Source organism: Schistocerca piceifrons, chromosome X, assembly GCF_021461385.2.
Source record: "Schistocerca piceifrons isolate TAMUIC-IGC-003096 chromosome X, iqSchPice1.1, whole genome shotgun sequence".
NCBI classification, from domain to species: domain Eukaryota; kingdom Metazoa; phylum Arthropoda; class Insecta; order Orthoptera; family Acrididae; genus Schistocerca; species Schistocerca piceifrons.
Window position 1 is genome coordinate 632,210,138 of NC_060149.1, and position 11,044 is coordinate 632,221,181.

The 11,044-nt window shown below is 45.4% G+C and overlaps 1 pseudogene; it reads right to left on the minus strand.

The window, feature by feature from the left end:
• Positions 1-1,676: 1,676 nt before the first annotated feature.
• Positions 1,677-1,793, minus strand: LOC124723275 (annotated as a pseudogene).
• Between the last annotated feature and the right edge of the window lie 9,251 nt (positions 1,794-11,044).

The window sequence follows — 11,044 nt, forward strand, 5'->3', positions numbered from 1 at the left end:
CATTAAATTTTAGTAAATTGTTCTTCAGGTTGATCTTAGTTTTGAGTAAATAATTTCTAACGCATTTCACTAAATGTGTAGTAGGCCATAAGTGCCGTGATTTATGAATGTTTAAATTTTGAAGTAACTTGCTCTCACCTAAATGGTAATTTTAGAAATGTGTTGGTGGTTTTATTTGTTATTTGTCTTGTTTAAATATGCCAAATAAAAGTTCAGTGCAACTGTCAATGGCGACTGCCTGATGTGTCACTTGGTCCAGTCCTACCACCCCACAGGCTATTGTGCTGAGCTTGTGTCGTTGCGTAAAAGTTGAATCCCATGCTGTGCTGACACATCAGACTGAAATAAAAAGACAGCTCTTACGTCTGATCATCCGTTTGGATGAGCCCAGTCGACGGTCCATGCAGAACGGCCGAGCGGATAGGAGAGAGGAAGGAGACCGGCAAATGATTTTTGTGTGGCGGCGCCTTGCTGTGCGGCGTGGAGCGGAGCGGAGCGGCTGCGAAGCGATCTTTCAAGGGTAACGGGTAGCAGCCTTGCTCACACATCTGGAGCGCCGCAAGGCCACGAGCATCTGCTCCCAGCTGCGCATAACGTGCTCCGCTTTGTGCTCATGTTCACCCATTTTAAGCGTTGCAATTTCGTCCACTCACGTTTTCAGAACGTTCGTAATCACACATAGATAACCTGAACTCTGGAATATGTCTGATTACGAATCCGCTAATTTCACACTAGTAAAATATAGCTGACCATAACTTAAACGTTGGTTTTCACACAGCATGACCTAACAAGCGAGTTCTATACAAAGTATGTGTCTGTGGAGTACTGACTCAGCTGCGCGACTGGATTCGTGACTGCGTGCCAGAACGGTCACAATTATTAATAAGTGGTGGGAAGTCATCTAGCTGGATCTCGGGTTCCAGGAGGACTGATCTTAATCTATTTATTCGATTTAGGAGGCGTTCTGAGCACCTATCTTACATTGTTGACAGTTGATCCTGTCGTTTGAAGGATAAAGCTATAGATATGTAGAGACTACAGAAAGTAAGTTAGACATGTTTTTCCGTGCTGAGACAACTGTGCAACGAGAGTGGCGCATGGGTAGAAGAGAACACATGTACTCGGTTTCCTGCAAACGAGGTTCGGCTGTTGTACAGAAAACAACTACATCAAAGTGTGCGATTGAAACGGAGTGGCAGCTGGAAACGTTCTCCAAAGTTGATGTACGTGGGAAAGGACGATTCTTGTGGGAAATTCTGGCGGTAAATGAACCAAACGCAATTTCGCGTCCAGTGGAAGTGAAGCCACCAAATTGACCAGGGCCGCACAGACGTGAATTTCCATGGTACCAGTTTTTGGGTTTTTTCCGTTCCAACCTCGTATGAAGAGCAGCAAGAATTTTTAAATGCCTCCGTGTGTGCACCCACCACCGACCAACCCAGTTGTTTGCATTCCGTTGAAATGTGATAGATCCAGTGCACTCCGTCTTCAGGCTACAAGTGGCCCATCGGGACTATCCGACCGCCGTGTCATCCTCAGATGAGGATGTAAGGAGGGGCGTGTGATCAGCACACCGCTCTCCCGGACGTTATGATGGTTTTCTGTGACCGAAGCCGCTACTATTCCGTCGAGTAGCTCCTCAATTTGCATCAGGAGGCTGAGTGCACCCCGAAAAATTGCAACAGCACATGGCGGCCCAGATGGACACCCATCCAAGTGCCGGCCACGCCCGACAGCGCTTAACTTCGGTGATCTGACGGAACCGGTGTATCCACTGCGGCAAGGCCGTTGCCTGATAGATGCAGTGAGCCCATCGAAATCACCCATATCCATATTCTCATGTGTCACGGCCAGACGACTGGGAAGTCTGAGTGTTGTTTCGCAATGATGCAGACATACATCATCACTGCACCTCATCTCAATCGTCTAACATCCATCCAAAAAGTTTTCTTTTTCCGACAATATCTGCGATTTGCTGATGTCGACATAATTCTCCTTCAAATGGCTATATGTCCGAAAGGTGCTGATGTTTTCGGCTACAATTTCTTTATTAATAAAAATAACCATGCTCGTACAATGTAACTACCGGGTGGGTGAAATAAAAATAACCCATAAATTATTTATTATACTAGAGCGGAACTGACCCTTCTTAATAAACAGGAGAACTACCCATCACAGAAAATGCTGAAAACCATGACTTCGATGCCTCAACCGACTGCTGCGAATACGCATCTCTGCATGCTCTGTCTGAAATACTTCGAGGTGTCATTACGTTTGAGTAAGTAAGAGGGTCAGACGTGCGTAGTGACGAGTTGAAAGCAACAGTGCTCGAGATAAAACACAGCATAATTCGTGTAAGGCTTCTGTGGAACTGTTTGGTCAAGAGTTTAAGGCACGAAATTTTTGGCAAAAACTCCAGCGAAGTATGCAGCGCCAAACTTAGTGACAAAATGACGTGAAACTGGCTGAGTAGTAAATAAAAACATGAGGCCGTACCATCCGGGATGTGTTGAAATATCTGGAAATATTGCTGGGGTGAATAAAAGCCTGGAACAAAGTCCGACGAAATCTCAAAGCTGTTTATCTGAGCAAGTGGCAATTAAGGGATCGTCGTGTCGAAACGTTGTCCAAAACGGCGTGCATCTGTATACTTACAACTTTACTATCCTGTGTAAATTAAAGGTATCAAACGAATTTTCGGGTATTGAGTTCCGCCGATGGTTTCTGAGTAAAGTGGAGTCAAACAATTTTCAACCCTACGTTTTTCATTTCTTCAGATAAAACCTGGTTCAGCCCGTCAGAATATGTGAACTTACAGAACTAGTGTCATTATGTATCAGAAAGTCCTCATCTGTACTTTTAAGAGCCATTGCATACTCTCAAGAATGTTGTTTAGTCGGAAATGTCTGGTGCCGCATAGTAACACGATTGTTTCATCAAACCATTGATGCAAACCGCTATGACCAGAAACTGTTTAACCGGCATGTGGATCAACTCACAGAAGACGAACGCCTGTATGGATACTTTCAGCACACACCGCCTGGATAGCCATGTCGTGAATGCATGACGTGTTTGGTGAAGAGAGCACAACCGTAGACGGTCGCGAACTTTCCGAGTACAAACCATGACGTTTTTCCTCTCTAGATTCTTGTCATTATTTCGTGGCCTATCTCAGTAGGAGTAGCAATGGCCGGCCAAGAAAATGAAGTCAACAGCACAGAACCCAGTAGTCGATTTCGGCCACAATTTAGAGCACAAGCTCCAAGATATCTGAACTCTTCTACCGTTGTAAACATTTTATTAACTGCATCTAAAGTTTTGTCATCGTACCCTGTTCTCACAACAAGGTATCTGGTCTTATTCACTCTCATTTTAACGGTCTTACGGCCTCGAAATTTCTCAGAGATGTTCACTGTATTTCCGTGAACTCTCCCTCCTTCTGTTTAATCTCGTTCTGAAGGAGCACTGACAAAGATAACAAGCCTGGAAATAGGAACAGAGCTGGGTAGAAGTATTAGCGCTGTGGCTTATGCGGATGATGTGGTTTTAATGGCACAAAATGAGCAACTTCTGGTTCATAGGGCAACAATATCAATGGAAGAGACAATGAGAACAGGCATCATTTTCCTTTTATCTCCCATATTTTATTTAACAAACAATAAATTCTATTGTCTTTCTCTGTTTTCAGATATATAAGTGTAAATATTACGAACAATTTAAATTACACAGTAAAGAATTTCCTACATACACTGAAGAGCCAAAGAAACTGGTACATCTGCCTAAACTGTGTAGGACCCCCGAAAGCAAGCAGAAGTGCTGCAACACAACGTGGCATGGACTCGACTAATGTCTGAAGAAGTGCTGGGTGGAACTGACACCAATAATCCTTCAGGGCTGTCCATAAATCCGTAAGAGTACGAGAAGGTAGAGATCTCTACTGAACAGCACGTCGCAAGGCATCCTAGATATGCTCAATAATGTTCACGTCTGGGGAGTTTAGTGGGCAGTGGAAGTGTTTAAACTCAGAACAGTGATACTGGAGCCACTTAGTAGCAATTCTGCACGTCTGGGGTGTCGCACTGCCCTGCTATAATTGGCCAAGTCCTTAGGAATGCACAATGGACATGCATGGATGCAGGTGATCATAAAGGATGCTTACGTACGTGACACGTATCAGAGTCCTATCTAGACATTTCAGGGGTCCCATATTACTCCAACTGCACACGCCCCTCACCATTACAGAGCCTCTACTAGCTTGAACAGACCCCTGCTGACATACGGGGTCCATGGATTAATATGGTTGTCTCCTCACCCGTACAAGTCCTTCGGCTCGATACAATTTCAAACGAGACTCGTCTGACCAGCAACGTGTTTCTAGTCATCAACAGTTCTATGTCGGTGTTGTACATATACATCTACAAGGATACTCTGTAAATCACATTTAAGTGCCTGGCAGAGGGTTCATCGAACCACCTTCACAATTCTGTATTATTCCAATCTCGTGTAGCGCGCGGAAAGAACGAACACCTGTATCTTTCCGTACGAGCTCTGATTTCCCTTATTTTATCGTGGTGATCGTTTCTCCCTGTGAGGTCGGTGTCAATAAAACATTTTTGCATTCGGAGAAGAAAGTTGGTGACTGGAATTTCGTGAGAAGTTTCCGTCGTAACGAAAAACGCCTTTCTTGTAATGATGTCCAACCCAAACCCTGTATCATTTCAGTGACACTCTCTACCATATTTCGCGATAATACAAAACGTGCTGCCCTTCTTTGAACTTTTTCGATGTACTCCGTCAGTACTATCTGGTAAGAATACGGCACCGCGCAGCAGTATTCTAAAAGAGGACGGACAAGCGTAGTGTAGGCAGTCTCCTTAATAGGTCTGTTGCATTTTGTAAGTGTCCTTACAATAAAACGCAGTCTTTAGTAAGCCTTCCCCACAACATTTTCTATGTCTTCCTTCCAAGTTAAGTTGTTCGTAATTGTAATTCCTAGGTATTTAGTTGAATTTGCGGCCTTTATACTTTACTTATTTCTCGTGTAACCGAAGTTTAACGAATTCCTCTTAGCGCTCATATGTATGGCCTCACACTTTTCGTTATTTGGGGTCAACTGCCTATTTTCGCACCATTCAGATATTTTTTCTAAATCGTCTTGCAATTTTTTTTTATCTTCTGATGACTTTATTAGTCGATAAACGACAGCGTCATCTGTAAACAACCTCAGACCGCTGCTCAGATTATCCCCCAAATCGTTTATATAGACAAGAAACACCAAAGGGCCTATAACACTACCTTGAGGAATGTCAGAAAACACTTCTGTTTTACTCGATGACTTTCCGTCAATTATTACGAGCTGTGACCTCTCTGACAGGAAATCACAAATCCAGTCACATAACTGAGACGATATTCCATAAGCATGCAACTTCACTACAAGCCGCTTGTGTGGTACAGTGTCAAAAGCCTTCCGGAAATCCAGAAATACGGATCGATCTGAAATCCCTTGTCAACAGCACTCAACACTTTAAGTGAATAAAGAGGTAGTTATGTTTCACAGGAACGATTTTTTTCTAACCCCATGTTGACTGTGTGTCAACAGACAGTTTTCTTCGAGGTAATTCATAATGTTTGAATACAATATACACTCCTGGAAATTGAAATAAGAACACCGTGAATTCATTGTCCCAGGAAGGGGAAACTTTATTGACACATTCCTGGGGTCAGATACATCACATGATCACACTGACAGAACCACAGGCACATAGACACAGGCAACAGAGCATGCACAATGTCGGCAGTAGTACAGTGTATATCCACCTTTCGCAGCAATGCAGGCTGCTATTCTCCCATGGAGACGATCGTAGAGATGCTGGATGTAGTCCTGTGGAACGGCTTGCCATGCCATTTCCACCTGGCGCCTCAGTTGGACCAACGTTCGTGCTGGACGTGCAGACCGCGTGAGACGACGCTTCATCCAGTCCCAAACATGCTCAATGGGGGACAGATCCGGAGATCTTGCTGGCCAGGGTAGTTGACTTACACCTTCTAGACCACGTTGGGTCGCACGGGATACATGCGGACGTGCATTGTCCTGTTGGAACAGCAAGTTCCCTTGCCGGTCTAGTAATGGTAGAACGATGGGTTCGATGACGGTTTGGATGTACCGTGCACTATTCAGTGTCCCCTCGACGATCACCAGTGGTGTACGGCCAGTACGGCCAGTGTAGGAGATCGCTCCCCACACCATGATGCCGGGTGTTGGCCCTGTGTGCCTCGGTCGTATGCAGTCCTGATTGTGGCGCTCACCTTCACGGCTCCAAACACGCATACGACCATCATTGGCACCAAGGCAGAAGCGACTCTCATCGCTGAAGACGACACGTCTCCATTCGTCCCTCCATTCACGCCTGTCGCGACACCACTGGAGGCGGACTGCACGATGTTGGGGCGTGAGCGGAAGACGGCCTAACGTTGTGCGGGACCGTAGCCCAGCTTCATGGAGACGGTTGCGAATGGTCCTCGCCGATACCCCAGGAGCAACAGTGTCCCTAATTTGCTGGGAAGTGGCGGTGCGGTCCCCTACGGCACTGCGTAGGATCCTACGGTCTTGGCGTGCATCCGTGCGTCGCTGCGGTCCGGTCCCAGGTCGACGGGCACGTGCACCTTCCGCCGACCACTGGCGACAACATCGATGTACTGTGGAGACCTCACGCCCCACGTGTTGAGCAATTCGGCGGTACGTCCACCCGGCCTCCCGCATGCCCACTATACGCCCTCGCTCAAAGTCCGTCAACTGCACATACGGTTCACGTCCACGCTGTCGCGGCATGCTACCAGTGTCAAAGACTGCGATGGAGCTCCGTATGCCACGGCAAACTGGCTGACACTGACGGCGGCGGTGCACAAATGCTGAGCAGCTAGCGCCATTCGACAGCCAACACCGCGGTTCCTGGTGTGTCCGCTGTGCCGTGCGTGTGATCATTGCTTGTACAGTTATCTCGCAGTGTCCAGAGCAAGTATGGTGGGTCTGACACACCGGTGTCCATGTGTTCTTTTTTCCATTTCCAGGAGTGTATGTTATAAAATCCTGCTGCATATCGACGATAAGGATATGGACCTGCAATTTAGTAGATTACTCCTACTACCTTTCTTGAATATTGGTGTGACCTGTTCAATTTTCCAGTCTTTGGGTACAGATATTTCGTCGAGCGAACGGTTGTATATGATTGTCAAGTATGGAGCTAACGCATCAGCATACTCTGAAGGGAACCTAATTGGTACACAGTCTGGCCCAGAAGACTTGCTTTTATTAAGTGATTACAGTTGTTTCACTACTCCGAGGATATTTACTTCAACGTTGCTCATGTTGGCAGCTGTTCTTGATTCGAATTCTGGAATATTTACTTCGTCTTCTTTTGTGAAGGCATTAAGGAAGCCTGTTTTGACGGGCCCAGGCTAGGCGCAAAGCTTTTTGTCGTGCTCTCATCAAGGCTACGCGATTGGGCGTTCGGCTCCGAAAGCTCATATCGATGATGTTTCGTTGAATGTTTCGCTCACTGACACTTGTCGATGGTCCAGCATTGAAATCTGCAGAAATTTGGGGAAGGGTTGCACTTCTGTCACGTGGAACGGTTCTTTTTCGTTGCCGTTGGCCGCGTTCTTGCAGCGGTCTCAGCGACGTAGGAGATTTGATGTTTCAGCAGATTCCTGATATTCACGGTACAAAATGGCTCTGAGTACTATGGGACTTAACATCTGAGGTCATCAGTCCCCTAGAACTTAGAACTACTTAAACCTAACTAACCTAAGGACATCACACACATCCATGCCCGAGGCAGGATTCGAACCTCCGACCGTAGCAGTCGCGCGGTTCCGGACTGCGCGCCTAGAACCGCTAGACCACCGCGGCCGGCTTCACGGTACACTCGTGAAATGTTCGTATGGCAAAGTCCCCATTTTATTGCTATCTCGGAGATGCTATGTCCTATCACTCGTGCGCCGAATATAACACCACGTTCAGACTCACTTAAATCCTGATAACGTACCATTGTAGCAGCAATAACCGGTATAACAACTGCGCCAGTCACTTGTCTTATATAGTCGTTGCCGACTGCAGCGCCGTATTCCGCCTGTTCACGTATCTCTGTATTTGAGTACTCACACCTATACCGCCTTCTTTGGCGTTTCATTGTATCTAAAGTTTACAGTACTGCCACTACTTTTGATGTTTACCTACTTAATCAATAAGAAAAGCTGTTTTTAATTGTGCGCAGTCCGCATTCCAGCTTCTAATTTAAATGTGTGAATTATTCCAGTAAATCTGCTATAACAATCCGGTACAGTTCTACGAGAAGTTTATTGCAGTCCGATAATGCTTTTACGAAATATTCAGTTTTACAGTCAAGGCAGTATTTGTAACATTTAACTTACAATAATTTATAAACTAATGCGGATAGCCGCGCGGGGTAGCCGTGCGGTCTTGGTGTCCTGTCACGGTTCGCACTGCTCCCCCGTCGGAGGCTCGAGTCCCGCCTCGGGCATGGGTGTGTGTGTTGTCCTTAGCATAAGTTAGGTTAAGTAATGTGAAGTCTAGGGACCAATGACTTCCGCAGTTTGGTCCCATAGAACCTTACCACAGATTTCCAAATTTCCAAAATGCGGATATCAAGGGCGAGTCTTCACACGCCCATACTTTTGGCTTCAGATGAACCTACTGGCTCTTGAGTGACACATACGGCTGGATATTTATTAATTTTGGGGTAAGCTATAATTTTGCACTGGACGCGAATAATTTCCCGGTCACATGCTCTCCTATGCAGCCGGTGGAAGTGCAGAAATAACCCCATCTGTGGAGCATAGTGTGAAATGGGCTCTCCACGTGCTCCTATCAAGCTAATTTCAGCTGCCAACACGGATATGACCCGATCTTAGAATCCGCTTAAGCATCCGTGGTCTCGTGTTTGTGATTGAATAAAGTGTCTCTGCTCTTTAAAATCGGTTGTCGTGTTACAAGCTACTGAAGTCCCAGTTTTCATCGATATTCGCAAAGATTATGACCCGCAGGGCAGTAACGCAACCTGTCACCGTATATGGAGCAGAGATCAGGACTATGAAACAAAACATAGAAAGAAAAACTCCTTTCATTTGACAATGCTGTCCTCAGACAGATTTTTATGTCAGTGAAGGATGGAGATGACTGTTGGAAAAGCAAAAATCGCAAACTGCGGGAGTTATACAAGTCGCTGAAAATATTGGCATTGATCAGAGAGAGGAGACTGAGGCGTTACGGTCACATAATGAGGCGAGAAGGTCAGATCAGACCACTGGCAGGTGATGGAAGAAGACATCAGAGGCAACAGACCGAGGGGAAGACCACGGCTGAGATGGATTGATGGTATCAGAGAGGATATGTATGAGATGGCAGTAGCTGCAAAAAACTACATGGAACGAGGATGAGGAAGGAGGCTAATTGGTGCGACTAAAAACAGACTACGATTTGTGTTGCCAACTTAGTAAGTAAAAAAGTAACTTCAAGTGAACATGCTCACCTACAAAGCCCGCTTGAAATACCTGGCTGTAACAGCCAGTCCATATCATCACTTTGCCGGCCGCGGTGGTCAGCGGTTCTAGGCGCTGAGTCCGGAACCGCGCGACTGCTACGGTCGCAGGTTCGAATCCTGACTAGGGCATGGATGTGTGTGATGTCCTTAGGTTAGTTAGGTTTAAGTAGTTATAAGTTCTAGGGGACTGATGACCACAGATGTTAAGTCCCATAGTTCTCAGAGCCATTTGAACCATTTGAACCATGTCATCACTTTTCCGGCAGAAATGGGGAGTGGAAGTCTTGCAGTCTGTACTGTAGGTGGAGCACAAGTCACAATTCATTCATGTGTCTGAGCTCAGTTTTTTCCGTTATTCGCTCCTGTGTTTTTACTTTAAATAGTACAGATTTAGCAAAACAATTCAAATGTTACGAAATGAATAAAATCCTACTTATAGTTAACTCGGACAAAAAAGTTACAGATTCCGACTCCACGATTGCTGCACAGTACCCAAACGTCGTCTAGTAAACAAATTGCGTACATACCGAGTGTTCTAACTGATATTCAGCTTCATTGAATACTTCGTGGCAAACAGGACACAATTTACCGTTCTCAGTGGGGAAGCAATGTCAGAGATGAAGGTGGTACCCGGTGCTTCTCAATGACCTCTCGGAGAACATCGACTTTTCACAGACGACACTGGGAGTCGACATCGATGGAACCTGTTACGAAATGCAGAGAGACTTACTGCTGATCAGCGCTGTGTGCGAAGATTGGTAGCTGACTCAAAACGTAAATAAATGTAATGTGATGTACGTGTGTAGACGAAAAGTATTCGATATCGTTTCACAACGAGATAAGCAATCAGTCACAGTCTTGAAGTATCTAGATATTCATGCCCAGAGTAAATTAGGTGGATCAAATAAATATAGCAGAGTGGAAGGCAAATGCCAGTCTCCAGTTTGCTGGAAGACACACAAAAGAGGTCGCTGATAATGCCCTCGTTCGACCTATTCTTCAGTATATTCATACCAGTGGTATTAATGGCATGCACGTAGATGTAAAAGATTCCCAAAAGAGTTGTACGATTTGTTGCGAGTTTACTTATTGAACGTAAGAGTATCACAAAACTCAGTGACCTGTAGTGGAAGACGCTACAACAAAGAGTGCAAAGCCGTGCTTGTAACAATGTGAGAGCCTAAAATCCGAAACGAGTTATGATACATGCTATTTCGACCAATATACATCTCGCATAAAAACCACGAGATTAAAATTATAGACTTTCGGAGTCACCCTTTCTTCTCGCGTATCATCAGTGAGTGGAACGGGAAAGTGGGAAAATGATGCACTAAAAAGGGAAGTATCGGAGCTTGAACGTCTATAGCGGAATAAAACTGATTTTAGCACAGTACAGCGTAACAAAAAATTATATCCAGCAGATTCGTAGAAGTCCTAAATAAGGTAAACATTTGTTTGAAATGCTACATATTATCACATCGAGT